The following is a 24,196-nucleotide window of genomic DNA, read 5'->3' as shown; positions in this document are numbered from 1 at the left end:
GTTCTATACCTTGCTTTACGTCATGATATTTACTTACTGGTTTTTGAAAATATTGTTCAGCTTTCACATTAGCTTTGGACTGTAATTTGGGGGGGAATGCTGTTGCTAGGAGAAAAGAGCTCTTCTCAGGATTAATTAAACCTGCTCGCAGAAGCTGGCTACCGTCCTCATTAGGCTTTCAAAGCATGGAGGGGTCCAGAGTCAAGTGCAATTTCTGTTGCCGTAGATCATGTATTTTAAATGAAATTGCCTGTTTTCCATCAGTTACTATGACTTCGAGAGAACTCCTAATGACTCTGCTCCTGTAGCATTTTTCCCCCTCTGCAGTCCAATCCAAATAAAACTTTGTCACATACCAACTACAACCTCTAGGAATCGGTAGCAGTCAAGAGGGAGAAATGTTATCGTTATGATTCCTGTTCACTGTTTTAAATTTACTGTGTGAAGAAGCTGTGCCTTTACTAAAAATAGGTTTTGGAAATTTAAAACAAAACAAAAAAGAGCACGTTATCTATATGAAAAAAAAAAAAAAGACTAGCAAATGACTCTTTACCCAGTAGCAAAAGTAGGTGTGTGTTTTTCTTTTCTGTTTCAGCAACAACAATAATAAAAGTGTAATATGCTAATTAGACCGGACAGCCGAACCACCTTCTGGATGTCCTTCCAGATGACCTTTGGACGAACCCGGGGCTGCGAGGGCTGAGGCAAGCTGCCGCAGCTGCCAAGAGCCAAGTCCCCTGCATGAATTTTGTGATTCGGGCCTCTAGTAATTTAATAAGAGTCTATGCTCTGGATCAGACACCTGGACTTCACACACTGGCTGTGCCTTGCTACCTCTGGTCCTCTGAACATATTGTTTGATTTCTCTTACCTGAAAAGTGAAGATGCTACATAACAATAGGTAACACAATGGATACAGAGCATTTAGCATGGCACAAAGTTGCTTCATCACCATCTCCCGTGTGACTGGCCTCAGGTAGACACAACCAGCAGAGGCTATGTCTCTGTGGATACAGCGCGTCTTTCACAAACAAACTACTCCTGGTTCTCCCCTGGCGCCACGTGTGGTCCCCACCATTCTGCAGCCATCCAGCACCACAGGGTGGCAGGTGGCCCTCACCCCACTGTGCTCCCTTCCTGGGCTCCTACCAAACCTGGTGCCATCTTGGGCAGAGGACCGAGCACCAGGCCATTCCTCACCGACAGGCCCTCCCCAGGCCCGGCACCCTGGAGCTGAGTGGGGGTCCCCAAGCCCCCAATGCACAGGTCCACAGTCCAGGCGCTGCCAGAGGCCACAGCCTGCTCCACTTGCCTGCTGGGTGCTGCGTGGAGTTTGCGTTGTTCTATTTAGGCAAACAGGTGCAAAGCGGTGCGGTGAGAGCCCGCAGGGTGTCCTTTGAGGCAGTGAGTGCAGCTCCAAATGGCGGTGCGGGGAAGGGATGGGCTGAGCGTCAGGGGAGGTAGGATCAGGCCCCAGGAGCTGCTGCCTCCACCTCCTCTGAGATGAACCTGGAACTCACAGGACCTTGGAGTTCTACAGGGGCCGGCAGAGGAGGCCTGGGATGGGGAACACCTGGGCGCCCCGGGTACTCGGGCCCCTCACCCTTGATGCTCAGGTGCCTGGCTCACACCACCTGCCAAGCAAACCCCATTCCTCCTTGAGGCATCGTCCCCCTCCCCGCCCCCCCAAAGTCAGAGCCACAGTGCAGGGCGCTTTGGCCACAGGGCTTTGGGGACCAGGTTCTGGCCTGAAGGCTGTGCGGGAGGGGCGCGGGGGAAGGGAGGGCGGTCGGAGCGGACCCCAAGGCCAGAACCCCGGGGGGTGGAGGTGAACTGTGCAAGGGCCGCGAGTCTGTCACCTTCCAGGAGGACGAAGGCTCCGGGCATCGGTGTGGGCTCTGGCTCCGCCGCTGGGCCCCCATCCAACCTCTGCCAGGGTCCAAGGCCGCAGCATCCCGAGCGCAAGGCTTCACGGCACAGCCCGACCAAGGCTGCCCGTTCCTGGAGCCTTTCCCCCGGAGAACAGCCTCAGGGCGCTCCTCCTCCCAACTGGGCCTCTGCACCCAAGCCCTTCTACCAGGAATGAGCTCCTGGGCCACCCCCGCAGCAGGATGCCCACGGGCTGGGGCGGGGCCGGAGGGGAGGGGTGGGGTTTCCCAGGACCTCCAATTGGGTGCAGGTGCGCTACCTGGCTTCAGCTGTGCAGCAGGGGGCGGCAGGGAGGACCAGCTGGGAGACAGCGTCTGAGGAGGGCCCCCCCCCACCCTCCCACCCCCTCCCACCCCCGTGCAGCTGCTGTGACTAGTCTCCCCAGAGCAGTGGTCAGCAAACTGCGGCTCGCAAGCCACATGCGGCTCTTTGGCCCCTTGAGTGTGGCTCTTCCACAAAATACCAGGGCCTGGGCGAGTCTATGTTGAAGAAGTGGCGTTAGAAGAAGTTTAAGTTTTGCCGAAACCAGTTTGGCTCAATGGATAGAGCGTTGGCTTGGGGACTGAAGGGTCCGGGTTCGATTCAGGTCAAGGGCATGTACCTTGGTTGTGGATATATCCCCAGTAGGGGGTGTGCAAGAGGCAGCTGATCGATGGCTCTCTCATCGATGTTTCTAGCTCTTTATCTCTCTCCCTTCCTCTCTGAACAAAATCAATAAAATATATTAAAAAAAAAAAAAAAAAAAAAAGTTTGCCAAGACAGGTTTGGCTCAATGGATAGAGCATTGGCTTGGGGACTGAAAGGTCCCAGGTTCGATTCTAGTCAAGGGCATGTACCTTGGTTGCGGGCATATCCCCAGTAGGGGGTGTGCAAGAGGCAGCTGATCAATGTCTATCTCTCATCGATGTTTCTAACTCTCTATTTCTCTCCCTTCCTCTCTGTACAAAATCAATAAAATATATATAAAAAAATAAAAAAAAATAATAATAATAAAAAAGTTTAAAAAATGTGGCTCTCAAAAGAAATTTGAATCGTTGTACTGTTGATATTTGGCTCTGTGGACGAATGAGTTTGCCAACCACTGCCCCAGAGGAAGTCCGGACTCAGACTCCTAAGGGCTGGCAGTGGAGTCCGGGATGAGAAGCACCTGGGTGCCCACTTCTACCTCAGGGGTCTAACGGGAGCCTGCTGGAAAGTGTGTCTTCGGAAAACTTTACATGAAGGAGTAATATAACAAGGTAACACACACAAAGGCAGAGCTTTTTCACAAGAGTTGAATGCTACAGGCTTTAGCACTTGTTGCTGTTGTAGAACACTTTAGCATTCAGACTTGGTGAGAGGTGGCCAGTAAGGCATAAAAGGACCCTCCTATTCTCAAATCTTTGGTATTTGATGGCATCTAGAGGTCCTAGAAAATTACAAGTGGATTATGGAGTCCATATTTGTTTCATTAAAGTGGATAGAAGCCGTCTGTGAAAACCTTATGACAAACTATGTATGTCCGCTCATCCATCCATCCATTCATTCAACAACCCCCTTGTTTAGGAACCTAAGAAATGTCAGGTGCAGCATTACACAGACATACACAGCTTAAGAGGAAGGACAGACAATGCAAATAAATAATACAACATCAGTACCTACATACAAGGACAGAGAAAAATGCAGGATAGAGATGGAGCGGCCAGCGGCCCAGGACTTCAGTGGAAATGGTTCATACAAAAAACAAGGTGCAAGGCGCATGCCTGTAAAAAGACAGTGTCCACTGCTCACGTCTTGCAGGGAACAGCAGGAAACGAGGTGAGTCAGACAAGCTGGGCAGCGGACAGCCTTAGAAGCAGGCCGGGAAAGTGAGGGCGCCACTGACCATCCCTACAGGATGCAGCATGGACAGTTTCCTGTCTCAGGAAGGTACCCCTGGCAGCAGTGTGGCTCAGTGAGAAGCACAGATGCGTGAGGGGTGTCAGGAGAGGCGACAGGGAAGCAGTTAGGGAAGAGGTGAGAGAGTCAGGTAAGACAGGGGTAGAGGGGTCGAGAGGACGAGTCAAGGGATATTTAAGGGAAAGAGAAAAAAAAGGTTTAGGATGTTTGAGGCTGAGGAAAAGCTTGAGCATGTCTGCGGTGACAGAACAGAGCTTGGCAGCATTAGAGTTGGACGCCGATGAGCCTGAGCCTGGGGAAATGGCCCTCACTCCATCCAATTTTGAGTGGGGACACCAAGGAGCCTCCTCAGGTCTGAAGTCCTAAGGGGTATGGAGAAGAGGATCTGACTGGACCGTATGCTCCAGGAGGGCGGGGCAGTTGCTATCACTCTGTACACAGTTCCTAAAACAGCACAGGGCAGAGGAAGCACTGGCAAAGCATTTGCTGAAGAGGAGGGAAAGAGGCCCTCCAGGCTGCCACCTTGCCTCTCCCCTGACTGCAGGTGACAGTTTTACCTGGAGAATGGGAAATAGCGAGGATTGAGCACACCTCCCCTAGATCCATGGCCGACAAAATGCGGCTCGCGAGCCACATGCGGCTCTTTGGCCCCTTGAGTGCGGCTCTTCCACAAAGTACCACGGCCTGGGCGAGTCTATGTTGAAGAAGTGGCATTAGAGAGGAAGTTTAAGTTTAAAAAATGTGGCTCTCAAAAGAAATGTCAATCGTTGTGCTGTTGATATTTGGCTCTGTTGACTAATGAGTTTGCCGACCACTGCCCTAGGCGGTCAGGGACACATTCCAGAGACATAAATGGAATTCTCTGGCTGTAATCAAAGCTTCTATTTAAACATGCTTGAAACTGAGGAACTTGTATGCATATATGCATAGCCCATGGACACAGACAATAGTGTGGTAAAGGCCTGGGATGGGCAGATGGGATGGGCAGATGAGGGATGGAGGGGGTCAATGGGGGGGGGAGGAAACCGGGGGACATCTGTAATACTTTCAACAATAAATTAAAAAAAATAGAAACATTTGAGATACTTGGTAGAGCGCTGAGGTTCAGAAGTAGCCAGATTTCATGATTCCTGGCGTTTCTCAGCTCCTTGAATGAAGTGGGAAATGAAATAGACAGTTTTCAACCAAAAATAACTCATCAGTCTAAGTTACTCGATTAGCGGTGTGACCTAAAAACAGCCCATTGTGGATCTGAAGTATTTTTACTCTGGTTATTGTTTTTTTTCATTCTTGCAAAGCCCATACGTTTATCACATTTATGAGAAAGTTCCCGTTGGAATTGTTTTTCTTTTCTTTTTTATTGTTTGGGAGGGTGTGTGTGTTTTTATTTTGTTTTGTTTTTTGAGGGGGAAGAAGGGGCTGCCAGACGTTCCTTTGTGCTGTTCTTTACATCCTCTCTTCCAAGCCCATGAACCCACATGGACCCATGCTCTTCCTTTGAATAAATTAACGAAATTATCTCCTCATCCTTTTAAAAGACAAGGGTCTCTGACCTCACTTCTCTGGCTTGCATGCAACACATTTGCTCACAATGACTCAGAATGCTCCTATTTGTCCAGGTCCATGTCAAGAAAAGGGAGAACAGAAAACAACCTCTGTTCGCTTGGCCAACGGCTGCTTTCCCATCAGCTTCCCAGAAACTCCACTCCTTTCATCTGGGTAACACCAGGAAGCACCCATAAATCTCCCACAGCATGGCCAAGGGGCATTTCCTTGCATTTTAAATTTGACATATCATTTCAACAGCACTTTTTATATCTCATTAGGGAGGGTGAAATAAATGGTGACCAATGGTAATCACTGCACTTGCCAAGAGCATAAGGGATCAGTAATGGGGCAGTTGCTGAGTTGCTGAAGCATTTATTTAATAAGCTGGGTTGAAGCTACCATCAAAGTATCGATTCCCTTTTTCCCCATATCTATTCACTTAGGAATTCGAGAATTTCATAGAAAGTCATTTTGAGCAGGCTCTGCTTTTGTCTAATCCCAAAACATTCTTTTAAATTTTAGTTCAGAAGCATATAAATGGCAGGCATGAAAATACACTGCCATATATATATATTAATTGAATGCTCAGTGGATGCTCCTCACCTGTGAGATGAACAAAGAAATACACACACACACACACACACACTCACACACACACATGAACCTACCCTTCAGTAATGCCTTTAGATCAACCAACAGATTAAAAGAGGTTGGATCATCGCCAAAACTGGCTTGGCTCAGTGGATAGAGCATCGGCCTTCAGACTCGAGGGTTCCAGGTTCGATTCCGGTCAAGGGCATGTACATTGGTTGTGGGCACATCCCCAGTAGGGGGTGTGTAGGGGGTGTGATCGATTTTTCTAGCTCGGATCCCTTTATCTTATTAAGGGGCCATAGTGGAAAGACTCCTGATCCCTGAATTCCTTCTGATGAGATTTCATGAGAAATGACCAACGATGGTGTCCTTCTTTGGAGAAAATCACAGAAGTGGAAAATGTCACCATTACACAAAATAACCTATTCTGGGCTTTCCTTCATATCCTTTATTAACAATGTGAGTCTTTCTGTGACTGGACGTATTGGTACCACTTGCTTATATTTTAAGTCTATCTGCCACTTGCAAGTCTGTAAATCCAAATCTCTGCTTCTCTAAGAAAAATTGCATTATAGTCACAACAGCAACGTCCTAATATTAAAACTTTAAAAATCGACTCCCTTTCACTGAGGGTCTCGGTACAATGGAGGTCTCACTCCACACCTGCATGAGAAGGTTGGTGTCATTCTAGTTTCTGTGGTACTCGGGTTATTGCAGTGATCGTGTTGTACCCGTGGCTACAGACAAGGGATCAAGTTTTTAAAGAAATGCTTTTCTGTGTTTATATAAATCTAGTTCCATTGGGAAATCCCTTCTGTTACCATAGCAATAGCAAGCACCCTGCCTAAGAGAAGAAATTGATTTGTTTCTCCAGGATACCAGGAGGGCAAAAACATGCCTTTCTGATGTCAGATGAGATCAGGAAGATTTCCAAATGTGTTGCGTGAGGAGATTATGAAAACAAACAGGGCCATGGAAAGAGGCAGCCTTGTTTATGAGGTTAAACAAAAAATACTAATCAACACTAATCATTCTTGATTCCGGAAGGCAAAAATTTGTATGTGAGTACTTGTTCTAGAAACAAGTACTCACATCATTTCATTTTTGCCAGGCTGCATTCTTTCAGTAATAACTTTGTGTATAATTTTTATTTTTTAAAAAATTTATTTCAGAAAGGTAGAAGAGACAGAGAGAACCATTGACCAGCACCTCCTACAAGCCTCACACTGGGGATTGAGCCCACAACCTGGATATGTGCCCTGACCAGAAAGAACCGTGATCTCCTGGTTCATATGTCAACACTCAACCACTGAGCCATGCTGTCTTGGCAGCATATAAATTCTTTTTTATTATTATTATTATTGATTAAGGTATTACATATGTGTCCTTAGCTCCCCAATGCCTCCAGTGTATGTATTCTTAATAGTCTCACCAGGAAAGTGTGAGAAAGTCTTCTCCCTCCCTTCCCTGAAGATAACCCTGAGAGAACTTTTCCAGAGTTGGAGGTATAAGCACATCGAGGTGATGAGGCCAGACAGTCCAAGGGCAGAGGGGAAAGCTCTTGCTTTCTGGGCTGAAGGTGAATGGTCCAACCTCAGTGGAGGTTCACCTGTGATGTGAACAAAGGCACTGGATGCCTTTATTTGTACACGGTGGCCGGGGGAGTGCAGCCTCAGGTGGGATGCTGTGCTCTGGTACTTGGTCCCTGGGGCTGTACCTGGCCCTGGAGAACCACCAGTGGGACTGTGGTCTCATCTGACACCATGAAAGTGCCCCCACCTTCCTGGTAGGCTTAATGGGGATGAACACAAGTGACAGCAGACAAACCACCACGGCCCACTGCCATATTCCTGAATTGTGTAAGCCCCTGCAAATCCACGGTTGCATAGTCATCTGTCATCAATAATTTTGATGAGTGGTGCATCTAATGAGAATGAATGTGATTTATAAAAATAAAGAAATGTACTATATCTTTCAAGCTGAGTGTTTCCCACCTCTAGTGGTACAAAGCTATATTCTAGCAAAATCTTATTATCACATAAAAGAGTGATTAAGGGCACAGTGGTTTGGCTGCCTGGGATCAAAGCATGGGTGTTAGAGCCAGCTTGGACTAACCAGTAAGAACTGCTGAATTTTAGCAATTCTGTGAATTAGTTGTCAAACATGGCCACTGTCAAAAATTAAATCACATCTATATATATAAAAGGCTAATATGCTAAATGTCTGGCCATCTAGGTAATGATGTCACATAGCAACCCCTGGCTTCCTCTCCCTAGCGACTACATCCTTGCAGTTTCTTCAGCCCAGGAACACAACTTGTTTTATAGCCAGGTGGAAACATTTCACACTATAACCAAATGTCTGTGAAGCGTTTTCCCGTGCCTCATCTTATTTGATCCTCACAGAAGTCCTGGAGTAGGTAGATAGGAGACTCAGCAGAATCCTATTTTATTTTCATTAGCCAGAAAAGGGAGATTTAGAAAGCTTAGAAACTTGACCCAACTGAAAAGAAGTAAGAAATGGTGGACCTTGAAAATGACTTCAGGTTTTCTCAATGTGCAGAATATAGTCAAACACTGTTGCAGTTAGATATTTTACCCTTTGTTGTCCCTGCATGATCTACAATGATAATCTGCTTTGTGTTGATATTCACTGCTGTATTGCTGATAATTATATGAAGGAGAAGTTGGGGTGCTTCTGGGAAAAGTTTAGCTAAATCAGAAAGCAGGTCTAATTATATATATAAAAGGCTAAGTTGACTCATGCATGTATAATACATATAAAGCTCTCACTGGCACCAATTGCATGGGTGTGGTTCCATCTGTCATTGTTGATTGTAAATTTGGATGACACTTCTATTATAGAGGAAGGGCAAATAGCGATATTAATTTCTTCTAATTAATTTCCTTTCATTGTGCACGAATCCATGCACTGGCCCAATAGTAAAATTATAAATAAATCTATTAAAAGCAATGATAATACATACTAAACTTATCGCTTCCTAATTATTTTACTATAGTCTCTATTAACTATAATACTAAGGTTCCTAATAAAATAACCCTTTGGGGAGATGAAGGAAAGAAGTGTAAAAATGATATCTATAAGCTACATCCTTTTGTATCTTTTTTATTTTTTTAGTGGTCTAAACTTTTTTTAATTTAAATTCTTTATTGTTTAAAGTATTACATGTGTCTCCTTCCCCCCCCATTGACCTCTCTCTGCCTGCTCCCATCCCCCAGTACATATGCCCTCGCCCCTCTACTGTGTATGTCCTTTGGTTATGCTTATATGCATGTATACAAGTCCTTTGGTTGACCTCTTACCTGCCCCTGCATCCTCTTGTAGCTTAAAAGGAAAGTTAATCATTCTGAACTGGATGTCAAGGAATACCAATTGGCCCTTGATGGGTGGCTCAGGTGGCTGGAGCATCATCCCATATATCAAAAGGTTTTGGGTTCAATTCGAGGTCAGGCACATACCTAGGTCGTGGGTTCTATCCCCCTTCCTCTCGCTTTAAAATTAGTGCAAATTTGTCCTTGGGTAAGAATTTAAAAAAAGAAAGAAAGAAAAGAAAATACCAACTTATCATATTGTTTTGAGATATGGAGGTAATCACCAGAAAGAATAGTCATAAGAATTAAAAGTGTTTCTTTGGGCCAAAGCTGGTTTGGCTCAGTGGATAGAGTATCGGTCTGCGACTGAAAGGTCCCCAGTTCAATTCCGGTCAAGGGCATGTACATTGGTTGCGGGCACATCCCCAGTGGGGGTTGTGCAGGAGGCAGCTGGTCGATGTTTCTCTCATCATCGATGTTTCTAACTCTCTATCCCTCTCCCTTTCTTTCTGTAAAAAATCAATAAAATATATATTTTTTAAAATAAATAAATAAAAGTGTTTCTTTGGGAAGTGGATTTGGGAACGAAAAGGATGGGGCAAGGGAAGGTTTTCATTGTAAGGCCTATACGTTTTCTATTTGTGTGCTAATATTGTATAAGTTAAAATTTAAAACCAAATAATATTAATTAACTTATGCAAAAAAAAAAATGGTTTAGAAACCTTCCACAGGCAGGCTGGAGAAAGTGATATCTGATTTCTCAACCCCCAGATGTTCTCATCAAGTATAATTGTTACTGATAATGTGAATTAGATCAGCATGACTGGTCTTAAAATTCATTCTTTGAAAAAGGAGAAATACTGACTTAGGATTGTAACACAACAATTTAGTAATGAGATGGTTCACTAATGAAAGGGATCTATGTGAAACCTAGCTTTCTGGAGCTATTCATGCCTTTTCTCCTCTTTAAGCAAGGAGCATGACTCAAGCTTTGAGGTTTATATTTGGCAGAAGTCCTGTTAATTTAGGATAATTAAATATGCCAGTCATGTGCTTCAGGAAGGTCTGACTAAATACTTTAGAGAAGTCATTAGTGAATCCATCTGGTCTGGTGGCTTTGCCAGATGGCAAAACATTACTACCTCTATTCCTTCTGCTCTTGGAATATTCTACCTCTATTGCAGAATAGCATGCGGTTATTTTCAGGGAAAGTCTTAATTTTCTAGTTTACATTATCAAGGGGTCTGGAAGGTAAAAGGCAAGCCTAACTACGTTACATGGCGCCAACTGAGCCACAAGATTTCAGGGCCTGTTGTTCTACTGTTGAATTCAGTGATTTCTTCAGAATGTTCGACATCAAACATTTTAAATAGTGTCCATTTGTGACCAGACAGTCACATGCACAGGGCAAGGTAACTAGCTGTATTTCCCACCCATGAGATTATAATAATCCAAAATGAGGAGAACCGTGGAAGTACTTCCTCCATCTGAATGGTCACCTAAATGGAAAAGTAGCCAGTTTTGTTGTTTTTTTAAATTACAGAGTTGCATAGCTTTGTATGAGTGCCTTAAAATAATTATCTTCAAACTAGAGGCCCAATGCACGAAATTCGGCCCTCGAAGCCCCAGCTGGTCCTCACAGCCCCTCACAGACTCTGCTTCATCTGGAAGCTCGTTCTGCTGTTCGGTCTAATTAGCATGTTAGCTCTTTATTACATAGGATAGCCTTCGTTCTTTGACCATATAGAGTTAACCTTTGACACTTAGCAATTCCCTAACCAGCTGGGCCAAAATCCAAAGCATTATGATGACAACTTTAATACTTCACCAATTGGTATCTAAGGTAAATGCTTAAACCCAAGTTGTAACAGAGGCGGGGGTGGGGAGTTGAAGCTGCTGGAGGAGGGTCTGGGATGGCTGAAGATATGAGGCAAAGATAGAGCCTAGAAAAGAGCCCAACATTTTATTGTCATTCTTAATCTCCAACCGCTCAAATATATTCTAGGGCTATGCATTGAGTTGAGCTGATAAGTGATTAAGAGAGCCCATTCTTTCCTAATAAAGGTCAGATTTGCATATATAATTAACTGACTTAGTTGCCTGTGACCAGACGGAAGGTTCCTTGATGGAACTGATGCATCCAGAACTAGGGCACCCCACTATGGCAACTCTTGCACTTGGAGCTTCGGTTTTTATTTTGTTCTTAGTTACTAGCACCTTCTCTTCTTCCCTTTGTTTTATTCCTCTTCCCCTCTCACCTTCCCTTTTTGTAGTTTGTACCTTCTTTCCCAATCCCACTACTACTGCTGTGGCTTGGGCTCCTTCCTCGCATTTGGAAATCACTTTGTAATTCTTCTCTGCATGTATCACAACCTACAGTCATAATCAGGCCTGCTCTGAACACATATTGTGAGATAAATCTTCTGATTTATCAATTATTTCACAATGCCACCATCCACCACACACACACACACACACACACACACACACACACAAGCACATATACTCACATACACTTACACACCCACACTCACACACTCATCCACCTACCCTCAAACATATAGACTTACATATACATGCTTTCATCCACAGACACACAGCACAGCACTGCACCTTGTGTAGGCAACATTCAATGCGGGCTTAATTGAATCCAATTTCATTTTCATATCATTTATTTCTGATGCCTAATATATCAATATCGTTGTTTTGGGGAACTCTTGTGATTTCTGGATTTGGCCACCATCTCTGGGATCTTGTTCAAGTACATGTTGCAATTTCATTGTCTTCTGCTCTTGATCTGGTTGGAGATGGTATGTGTGAAATATAAGAATTCTGACTTTGGAGTCCTACAGACCTACATTGGCTCGAATTTTATCTCTACCATTTACTGATGGTAGGGAGGTCAAAAACTGTGTTGTGTCTCTGGGCCTCGAATTTCTCATCTGCCAAATGGGGTACATGTAAACACACAGCACAGGATCTGGGACTCAGTGAGCACTCAATGAATAGTAGTTGTAAATGATAAGGCCCTTCAGCATGACAACTAAAATTATTTATTCCCAAATTGAAAACCTCAAATATGCGATAATTTACTTATTTTGATTTTTAGATGTAGAAAATAACTGAAATGATTATTTTTTTTCTCACTATTTCTCTTCTTGGGATCATTAGTTCTAATCCTACAAGTATTTTTAAAGGATGTTAGCTACAAAAGGCAGGAATTTTAGTTTGTTTTTTTCTCCATCATTGTCTCTGAAAGAACACAGTGGTAGCGACTGGATGCTTTACAAATACTTGTTGAATGTGTAAGTAAGTAAACACATATAGCTCCAAATATTTGAGAGAGATGGATGAAAAAACATTGAAAGACACAGGAGCCTTTCATTCATATAATTCCTGTCGCAGACTCCACAGACAAGAAGACTATGAATGATTCTGTTTTGGACTCAATATTAACAGTTTCTCAGCAAATATTTATTTAAAGTTATCCAGAAGTTCAAAATCCAATTTTTAAAAGTGGCATTCTGAGAATGATGGCATAACGTGTGGATCCATAGGGCTTCACATCTTTCTAACTACATTAGTACAAAATAAAAAAGTAATCATGTTGGTAATATTGGTTTTTGAAAAACTGCATATTTGATTCCTTGCAATAGTTTGTACAGCAAAAAAAAATGTTAAATAGAAATGAAGAGTCTCTGAAAGCTAAGAGGACTGCAAACAAGCTTACTTCAAGGTCCCTGACTTCCTTTTGTATTTTAGTTCAGCACAAATGGTTTCTTAGGGGGAAAGAGCTTTCTCTAGGTTCTGTTATTCCACAAAAAACAAGCCTGCCCTCCTTAGAGCAGGGCCTGGAGCCTGATCTTCTTCAAGCCTGGCACCACACTGGGGAGTGAATCATGAATATACACCCTCCTTAAAGCCTGGGTTCCAACAGTGATGGTGACGGGAATTCATATAAGCAGCACTTCCATGCCCTGGCTGACCTCACCCGTTTGCATTACTGCATATTCTCAGACCTGTCATAGAAAATGATCTCCAACTCTAATGAGAAACTTTTAAAGAGCAGAAGTCCAGGGCTAAATAGAGGGAAGGAAACAGGGTAACTATTCCAGCTCCTCAGCCCATAATGCAATGTGAGTCCCTTTGTTTGCCAGCTCCTGTTCCAGCAGCTTTGCAGCAGGATCAAATTTTATCCCCAGAAGGTGTTTAGCTGGACTGGGGCCAAGGACCTACACGTCTACCATGTAGAGGTAACACCCTTTTCCCCCCCTCACATCCCCATATCTATTTTTATCCACCAAAGATAAAAAAACAAACAAAACAAAAAAAACACAAAAAAACACTGCTTGAGAACCAAAATATTTCACTCAGCCCAGAATGGTGGTCCATCCACCCCCCCATCCATATATCTGATATGCCACAGGTTGGATGGAGTGAAAGTGCAAGGAAAGCAGGCTGCGGCAAAAGCCAGCAGACTCATGAGAATTTACTGTGTCAAGGTCAGACATATGTTCTTGAGCCAGCCTTTAAGACAATCCAGGCTAGTTTTAAGAAAAATAATGAAAGCACCCTCAGCATAACCTTGAAAGACAGTTCTCATTTTTCTCACTTCACAGATAGGGAAACTGAGGCTCAGAACGTCTAAGCTCAGTTCACAGATTCCAATTATCCAAACACGACTAATATAAACTTGCAAAGAATAAAAGGAAATTTTGTTCAGATTTTTGGGCTAATTCAAGCGAATTTTTTTTTTTTTTTTTTTTTTTTTTTTTTTACCTCAAAAGGAAACAAACAATTAAGTCTCCAATGTATACCAGTTGGTCTGCTAGGCATTTTCACATGCACTGTTCTTTTAAAATAATTTCTCTTGAGGTTAAGAGAACTCCATGTAATAAAGAATGGAGCCAAAATTCAAAGTGAGGTGTGCCTGATTATGAAAGTTTAGAGCTAATTAATTTTACCTCTCTACCATCCACTTATTTTCCATTATACTAGAGGTCGGCAAATTTTTTTTCTGAAAAGGGACAGTTAGTAAATATTTTAGTCGTTAAGGCCACAAAATGTTTCAACTACTCGACTCTGCCGGGGAGTGTGAAAGCAGCCACTGGTGATACATCCATGGATGAACACATCTGTGTTCCAATAAAACTTCACCTATGGACACCGATATTTGAGTATCATGTAATTTTCACAGTCATAAAATACTATTCTTCTTTGTATTTGTTTCATTTAATGTGTAAAACCATTCTTGTTCAGGGGCCATACAAATGCAGGCAGTCCAATGGGTTTGGTCTGTGAGCTGTTGTCTGTCGACCTAAGGTAAACCATCCTTCTTCCAGTGTCTACCAAATGCCAACAGCCAATTAAAATGTTTGTCTTCTTAAAAATCTAGTTTGTCAAAGGGTTACTTTACTTCTCAGCACCAAAATCCACGGTTTTGGCATTGAGCACATGGCTTGCAAGAGAAAATAACGTCTTGCTTTTGATTACAATGTATTTCAAACATATAAATGCAAATATACACTCATATATATACTATGTGTGTGTGCACATAAGACATGAAGAAACATAAAATAAACAACTATAAATCATCACTGAGTTTTGGAAACACATGACCAAAGATGCTCATGCATGCCCCTCCTCCGCCCCATGAAAACATGACGTGAATTCTGTCTTTACTATACCCTAGTATTTTTAATATTTAGTTTTATTATGCATGAATGGCAGTTTGTGCTTGAATTTTATTTAAATGATATATTTACATTGATTGGCCAGATAATTATGATTTCTGAACTCATAATAATCTGGCCACTCAGTGTATATCCTATATAATAAAGGGCTAATATGCAAATTGTCCCCTCGACCAGGAGTTTGACCAGCAGGCAGGCTGGCCAACCACTCATGTCCCCTCCCCCTGGCCAGGCTGGCCGGACCCCACCCATACACAACTTCACGCACTGGGCCTTATGTGTGTGTGTGTGTGTGTATGGCCAGATAGTTATATATATATAAAAGTGGGATTGTATCTACATATGGTGTAGCTATGAAGGAAGGGAAGAAGAGAGGGAGGGAGGGTGGGAGAGAGAGAGGGAGAGAGGAGAAAGCAAGCAAACAATATGTCTATCTACAGGGGAATGACATTATGGTATATTAAATACTATACAGAAGTGGATTTAAATGAAATAAAGACAATATATTTCTAACTAAAAATATAAATTAGATTTCTAATAAAGAACCTATTGATGTTTCCCTGGCTGGTGTGGTTCAGTGGTTAGATTGTCGGCCTGGGCATGGAAGGGCCATGGGTTTGATTTTCAGTCAAGAGTGCATGCCTGGGTTGCAGGTTCAATTCCTGGCCATGTCAGGGTGTGTGTAGGAGGAAACTGATCAATGTGTCTGTCTTTCCCCTCCCTCTCTTGCACTTTCTCTAGAAAAAAAATAAACCCACAAATCTATTGATGTTTACAAATAAATGCCCAGATCCTTTAACAAAGACATATCTTCTGGGGAATTATCAATAACAGATATGATCTGTATATGCAGCGTTCACTGATGGAGAGGGGGGCATGTTTTCACTCCCTAAGTATTTCTTCTTCTGGAAAAATGGACTTACAGAGCTATGCCGTGGAGGCCCCAGTCAGCTGCTCGAAGGTACGTCAGTGAGTCACAGATATGACTGACTGAGAAAGTCAAGTGCTCTACCACCATCAGTCTTCTTTTCAAGTCCATAAAACAAACAGTTCTATCAGAGCTGTTGAGACTGCACACTTTATCTAATTAGAATGACTCAGGTCCTTTGTCTTTCCTTATTAAAAAAAAAAATATATCAACTCTATAAATTAATGTCAAAACAGACATCTCACTACTGAAAAGTCTAGAAAAATGTATTAGTACAACAGTGCTGCATTAATTCATACTAACGACTTTAAAAATTCATTGCAAATTCATCTATAGACTTATAAATGAAAAATGTACTTAGAAATAAAAGCCACGAAAATATAATAGGATATGCATATCTTAGAACTTAATGAAAAAGGCGTTAGAATAGAGGTGACGCTTTAGTGTCTTTCTAGAACTTGTTTGCCAATGTCAAAAAGCACCAAGTCGCCATTTCCCAGGGCCTCTGCCCGGGTGGGGATGTGGCCCCAGGGCAGACAGCCTGTCTCTGTGGCTGCAGCCTCAGCTCTTCCTCTCTTCCCCAGTTTCTTCCCATCCGAGGCTCTAAAATAGCATGCTTACTCCCACGTGTACCGTGGAGTCTATCTGAACTATTATTCGCTCCTGGCTCTCTCCGAACCAATCTCCTTCTCCAGAGTTCCAGGAAGATTCAAGGAACGTTATTTTGAGCACCCACCAGCTGCAGGGAGGTGAGAAGTGAGTGTGGGTATAACGTGAGTTAGGAACACAAATTACCACGATTCTGAGGAGGGGGGAGAAATCTGGATGGCCCTATGGAGACTAAATTAATCCCATAGCCAAACACTTCCTACAGAGAAAACGCTAAGCCCACCTGGTTTCATTGGTGAACTGTAACTGACATTGACCAATTCAATGCACTGCCAATCTGAATTCCAACAGGCTATTTTATAGAATTAGCAAGTTGGTTTAAACTTTCCCATGGAAATGCAAAGACTACAGAATAGCCAAAACAATCTTGAAATAATGCCAGTCTTACACAAAGTAAAGGGGGAAATGCTTCCCAGCTTACTTTAGGAGGCCAGCACAACTGACACCAAAACTTGACAAAGTCTAAGACAATAAGATTATAAACAAACTAGTGACCTGTTGCAGGAATATTCCTGCAAGACTTCCGGTGGGCTTCCCTCCCGCCACCGCCACCTCTCCTGCTGTGGCAGGCAGGGTGGAGCAGGGCGGGGCAGGCAGTCCCACCCGCCCCACCGCGCCTGCGGCCGCTGCCACTACTGTCTCAGCTGCACGCCTCACCTTGCCCCACCACGCACACGCTGCCAGTGCTTTCCCTCCAGCAGCCTCAGCCACCCTGCTTTCCACTTTCCTTCCCTCTTCCTTCTATGCTGTCTTCAGTCTTCACGCCTCCCTCCCTCCGAGTATGCAAATTAACAGTCATCTTTGTTGGGCTAATTTGCATGTTCGCTCTGATTGGCAGGCAGGCGTGGGTGGTGGGTGTGGCTTGTAGGTGTAGCGGAGTGATGGTTAATTTGCATATTACTTTATTATTAGGTAGGATATCCCTTATGAACATAGAGGCAAAATTTTCCTAACAAAACACCTAGCAAATTAAACCCAGAAATGTATAACCAAGTAGGGTTTTGCCCAAACATGCAAGGGTGACATAACAGTAAAAATCAACGTAAATCTTCAGATTAACAGAATAAAGCAGAAAAACCATATGATCATCACAATAGATACAAAAAAATAATTTTAACAAAATTTAACACCCATTCACAATTTAAGAAACACACACACACAGAGACACACACACACACACACAAGTCTCAGCAAGTTAAAGATGGAATGGAAATCTCCAATCTGATCAAGGGCTGGGAAACACCTGTAGCTAAAGAAATGCTGAAAGACTGAATTCATTCATTTAACACAAAGAGCAGAGCAAGGATGTGTTTCAATCACTTCTATTCATTTTTTGGACTGGAGGTCCTACAAGTGCTACAAGGAAGAATAAAGAAATAAAGGCATACAGATTGGAAAAGAATTAAAATTATCTCTATCCATGGAAGATATTTTTGTTAATGTAGAACACTCCTACTGTGTTTTAGTCTGTAGGATTATATAAACAAAACCTTAATGTGAGTGTGTGTGTGTGTGTGTGTGTGTGTGTGTGCCCTAAGCAGGAAAAGTAAGACTTGACTATTCACATCACTAAAGGTAAAAGAGGGTCAGGGAGAAGTCTCCATGCCAGACTATATGAGTCCTCCCTCCTATGGTTGCTACTGTTCTACACTAGCCCCTGCTACTCAGTGTGGTCCTCAGACCAGTAGCATTCTCAACAGGCCCCACCTCAGGCATATAAGATCAGAGTTTAACTTTTAAGAGGACCCCCCCCCTTTTATGCAAAAACTAATTAAACAAATAATCAAGCTAGTGAATTAATTAAAATAAAAACATTCACGGTGAAAAGCATCACAAGCATGAAACGCTGGTCTGATCACTTACCCCCGCATTCGCATTCAGTCATATATGGCCTTGGCGGTGCTCTAAAATGGTTTGTTCTACCAATTCACTTCATGCCATCACAACAGAACTGCAATTTTCCGCTACGCAGGGCCTGTGTGGATCCCCAAAACCTTCATTGGATGCTTAAAGCCCTGTTACACTCAGTCTTACGTGTGTGCGTATGTGTGCATGCTTAATATATTCAATTTTTATTGTAAAAGGATTAAGGTTTCCTTTAAAGCAATTAACACTCCAAATCTATTTAAAGTAGGATTGATTTAACCCCCAAAGCCACTAAAATAAAAACAGAACCCTCAACTTAGTCAATGCTTTTCGAAAAGACACAAATTTCATAAATGTGAATTCCACCTTAAGTGAGAATATTTTATTTCTCCTTTAAGAAACAGATTCTCTCAAGAATTAGGTCATTTAGCTTCTTGGTGGTTCTATTGTATTATTTTGAGTGTAATAAGTAAAGACGGGCTAGAACAGGGAAATTCACGAGAAGGTATTTTCTCTCTCATCAGTCATTTTAGGGCCCATTAACCAGACTGATTCCCAAGGGGATTTCTTCAGGTCAAAATTAGATAGAGATACAGAGATTTAGCTCTGTCACATACAGGTACAGGATACACTGGAGGTTTCCTTTATACACTAGATGGGTTTTGTATCAACTTGCCTTTTCTTTTTCAAGAATCTTTTGAAATCTTTATCTCCTTAAACTTTCTCACATAAAAAGATTATAGTTTCATGTACTTACATAACGTCATCTAGTACTCAATGTTTTTAATAAATTTACATAATGAGCGCATCTCATCTAGATTTTGGAGCTGGGTTTTTATAGTTAACAATTGTAACCTGCTGATAAGTATGTTAATGAAATAGAGATTATGCAAATTCCACAGGAGCAGCGTCTTCTGAAGCCAAATGAGTAACATTCATCTCACCCCAGGAAGCGTGAGGGAAATGTGTGCTTGATGAGACTCACTGTACTAATCTTGTGCCTGCAAGAAGCTTACAACCTAGTTAGAGAGGGAAAACCAGCCTGGAGAAATAATCGGCAAGCAATGCCAAATAGCAGAATGGCCTGGTAAAATTCCGAAGGAAAGGGGCACTCTGCAGGCTGCAGAGAACAAAGGGGTTCAGGAGAGAGGAAGCTGGTAGGGTCAAACGGGTAACAAACAAATCGGCACCCTGAAACGTTTAGTCACTGTCTCACAGACAGGGCCAGTCCCGGCACCAGAACCTACGGAAGCTGCAAATTCCTCTCCAATGACCTCTCCTTCAGGCATTTATTAAACAAGCATGACACTTGTCCTATAAGAATGCTTAGATCCTTTTCACTATTAAAGTTAATCCCTGAAAATGCAAATTAAAACTACAATGGGATACCACCTCCCACCAGTTAGAGTGCCCAATATCCACAAGGAAAGCAACGACAAGTGTTGGGCAACCCAAAATCATTTACATGCAAAGATACATGCACCCCAATGTTCCCTGCAGCATTATTCACGGTGGCCAACTGTTGGAAACAGCCAAAGTGCCCTGCGATGGAGCCTGGATAAAGAAGACAGTGGTACACATACACAATAGAGTACTGCACAGACATAAGAAAGGATGAAATAGCATCATTTACAACAACATGGATGGATCTTGAGAACATTACCCAAAGTGACATTAGTCAAACAGAAAAAGCTAAGAGCGATATGACTTAACTCATATGTGGAATATAAAACCAAAACTTATGAACACACACACAGCAGTGTGGTGGCTGCCAGAGGGAAGGGGTGGGGGAAGAGAGCAGTCCTAATATGAGGTGACAGGAGAAGATTTGACTCTCCATAATGGAATTCCATAATGGAATTGTGCCATGTGGTGGGCACATGGTCCTCTATATAGATTTTGTAAGTTAGTAATCACATATGAAACCTATATGTTCATGTTGAATAATGTCACCCCAATACAATAAAAAAATAAAAAGTAAAAGTAAACAAATAAATGATAAAGTTAATCCCTGAGCTCACAAAACAATACTTTGCTCCACTTGACAGAAAAGGGGGCATTATGCAGGGGCGGTTGGCATTGAGCTCTTAGGGAGAAAACATCAAGCAGACCAAATCCTTAATGGGGCATCTGGACCAGTACGCTTAAGGACCCCACAGGGATGGACAGGGAGGGGCCTGAAGTCAGGGAAACTGAGTCAACGCTTGCCTCATTACTCAAGCACACACTCCCAGATGCTTCTGCCAGGTAAGAGGGCTGAGAACTGATGTCTTCATGAAATGATGCGATCGGTGAGTCAAATTAAAACTTTTGCTGTGGAAATTCCGTAGGCTATAGGATACTGACATTCAGGAACGGAGAAGGGGGTGATGGGTAGGACTCCATGATTCTGAATTGGTGTCTTTCACGTCTTTGAAGGACCCGCAGTAACAACGGTTGGGTGAAGATGAATGGGCATTATAGTCTGGAAGCAGAGACGCCTCACACAGTCTGGAAGCAGAGAGGACTCGCTGGAATCCCAGCTGCCCTGCCCAGCAGTGTGCTGGCTTCATATCCTCTCCCGGCCTTTCCACTTCTTTATCTGTGAAATGTGGGCACTGCCAGAACTTACTTCCTGGGGACGGGAGACTTATGTGAGATGAGATGTGGATGGACTTAGAGCGCTGCCGGGAAAAGTGGGAAATGCTCGGCAAGGGTCACTTTTCCGTGGTCACTGAGCCAGGCCGATTCAAGGGGCTGACCACAGAGCCCTGAAGGGAGCCCAGGGGAGAGGGCTGCTCCACTGGCTGTTAGGAGACTGTCCTCTCCCGGTGGAGAGGGAGAACTGTGTCCTGGGGGGTCAGCGAGGGGAGGGAGCCATCCTAGGCTGGCCTTCCAGCCATCAGGGCTGTGTTCCAGGCAGCAGAAGCAGGTGCCCCTGCCCCTACCATCGCCCCATCACAGAGCGGAGCCAGCTCCCCTGCGTGTCTCTCTGGGAGTCCACACAGCACGGAAGCAGCCACCCAGCCACACCTGACTCCAAAGAAGGCTGGGAACTGTCTTTTCTTAGGGACACACTGCTTCCCTGAAATAAAACATGGGATTCTGTTGCTAAGGAAAGGGAGAGCAGATACTTGGTAGACAACTGGCAGTCTCTTCCACTGCCCTTGAAGTGATAATTGCCTGGTGGGGGTGTGTGAGGAAGTTCAGCAGGATTCAGGATTCACAGAACATTTGTCTCGTTTGAATTGCACAGGCAAATTAAATTTATTTAGATATGCTTTCGTAATAGAATTGTGCCTTGTCATGGGGAGCGTCAAAAGTAGTTATTTTGTGCTAGGAACAAAAATCAGTTCGTAAATATTTACTCTGTACCTTTTCAGGAAAACAAGATTAATCTGCATTTTATTACCAGTTTTATGACTTGGCTCTCCTCCCCTCTTGTTGAAATATGTTGAAATGTTGAAATATAAAAAGTTTTAAGCCAACATTTAAAAAAAAAAAAAACAGATGCCACACTTTAAAATTGTTTATATCCTGAGTGATTTTTGTTTTTTCTCTGCTTGCAATTTCTATATTTACTGAAGTTGTTTGGGAACAAAAGAAAGGATTGTTTCCAATAATCTTTGTGTCCTAATAACATGTCTTTGAAAAACATCCCGAATTTTCAGCTCCTTACATAAAGTATAAGTTCCTTGTGAACAAAATGTCCCATATTTCTATAACATCTATATTTCTATTTTGTCCCAAAATGCCCAACAGAGTATTGGGTATTAAAAAAATATCTCAATGTTTGAAATATTATTTTCTTTCCAGGTACTTTTAATAGGATTTTTCTCATTTTTTTAATTGAACTATAATTCACATAAAGAAAATTCACTTCTTTTAGAGTATGGTCCGTGACTTCTGACAGACAACCATAGTCATGTAACCACCATCAGTGCAAGCAAGCTATACAATACTTCTGCCCTAACCAGTTTGGCTCAGTGGATAGAGCATCGGCCTTCGGACTGAAAGGTCCCAGGTTCGATTCCAGTCAAGGGCTTGTACTGTGGTTGTGGGCACATCCCCAGTGAGGGGGGGGGGGGTTGCAGGAGGCAACTAATCAATGTTTCTCTCTCATTTATGTTTCTAACTCTCTATCCCTCTCTCTTTCTCTCTGTAAAAAATTTATATATATATATATATATATTTTTTTTTTAAGATATACAAAATTTCTTTCTATCACCCTCACAGTTCTACCTGTGCCCCTTTTTAGTCAGCCTCTCGCCTTGTATTTGGCAACTGCAAACACAGTTGCTATCAACATTCATAGACAGGTTTTTGTGTGAATGTAAGTTTTTATTTCACTTGCATAAATATCTAGGAGTAGTATTGCCGGGTCACCAGATACTTATTCAAAGCCCCAAATCAAGAGTTAGCTTAAATATCAAGTTTTTGGTTTTTTTTAAATATATATTTTATTGATTTTACACAGAGAGGAATTGAGAGGGATAGAGAGTTAGAAACGTCGATGAGAGAGAAACATTGACCAGCTGCCTCTTGCACACCCCCTACTGGGGATGTGCCCGCAACCAAGGTACAAGCCCTTGACCGGAATCGAACCTGGGACCTTTCAGTCTGCAGGCCGACGCTCTATCCACTGAGCCAAACCAGTCTCGGCATTAAATATCAAGTTTTTATTAAGCATTTTGACAGTCAACCCCAAAGATCTGCATAATAACTTACTAAAAAGAGAAACTGGCACCGATACTATGAGAGACAGCCTGAGGGACATTCATAAAAGCAGGCTAGAGGTGAAGGGACAAAATGGATCAAGATCCATGTTTCATTGTGCCCAACGTAACAGAAATAAGAGGCAACGCTAGACGTTGAAAGGGGACGGGAAATAAATGGTTTTCATGTTAATGTTTCCCCACTGCTGCTGTAACTTATACTTCCTGCTAGTATTCCTCCCACAAACCACACTTCTGAACTTTAGAACGATTGTTGGAGAGGATGGGGATGGCATGGCGAAATCCTGGTGCATTGTGATGTCTGCTTATGGGGAAGCTGTAAAGAGAAAATACTGAATAAAGGCTACAATGAACCTTAAAGTCATCTGTTGGGATTTTTTGAGTCAAATAAGGCCTATTACTCCTTTCATAGCATCAGAGCTAAAAAGAAACTCAAATGTAATCTCACCCCACCTTCTCAACTCACAGATTCAAAGGAAACCAAAACTGGGAAGGAGGAAAGACTTGCCCAAGGGCAGAAACTAAAATCGAGGGCTGGGTTTCACTAGGACAAAGCAGAAAGTGGGATGGACATTACTGTTATATAATTCTTCAACTGTCTTTTTTTGTTAATCCTCACCCAAGGATATTCTTCCATTTAGAGAGTCGAAGGCAGGGGAGAGACAGGGAGAGAGAAACATAGCTGTGAGAGAGACACGTCGATTGGTTGCCTCCCACAGGCGCCCCAACCAGGGATGGGGATCGAGCCTGCAACCAAGGCACATGCCCTTGACCAGAATCAAACCTGGGACACTTCAGTCTGCAGGCCAAAGCTCTATCCACTGAGCCAAACCAGCCAGAGCAACTCTTCAGTTCTTAATGGCTCCAGCACACAGGCTAACATCACAGGTGAAATGTTTGCTTTACCCAGGTACATAATGAGAGGAACAAAAGGGGCTTTCTGTTTGTTTTAGGTAAATATTTTATTGCAGTACCTCAGCAACTCATGCACAGAACTGGGACTCAGGCAGCCAACCAGAAATAATTTTCATTTTCATTTGGCTA

General features: G+C 43.0%; 1 protein-coding gene across 1 annotated transcript in view; it reads right to left on the bottom strand.

Annotated features, from left to right (window-relative positions):
- Positions 1-24,196, bottom strand: part of EML6 (EMAP like 6) — a 191,351-nt gene that overhangs the window by 126,775 nt on the left and 40,380 nt on the right. The gene's annotated exons all lie outside the window — the stretch shown is intronic.

The sequence above is a fragment of the Pipistrellus kuhlii genome, unplaced genomic scaffold (assembly GCF_014108245.1).
Source record: "Pipistrellus kuhlii isolate mPipKuh1 unplaced genomic scaffold, mPipKuh1.p scaffold_m20_p_13, whole genome shotgun sequence".
NCBI classification, from domain to species: Eukaryota; Metazoa; Chordata; class Mammalia; order Chiroptera; family Vespertilionidae; genus Pipistrellus; species Pipistrellus kuhlii.
This window is presented reverse-complemented; position numbering and strand designations above follow the sequence as displayed.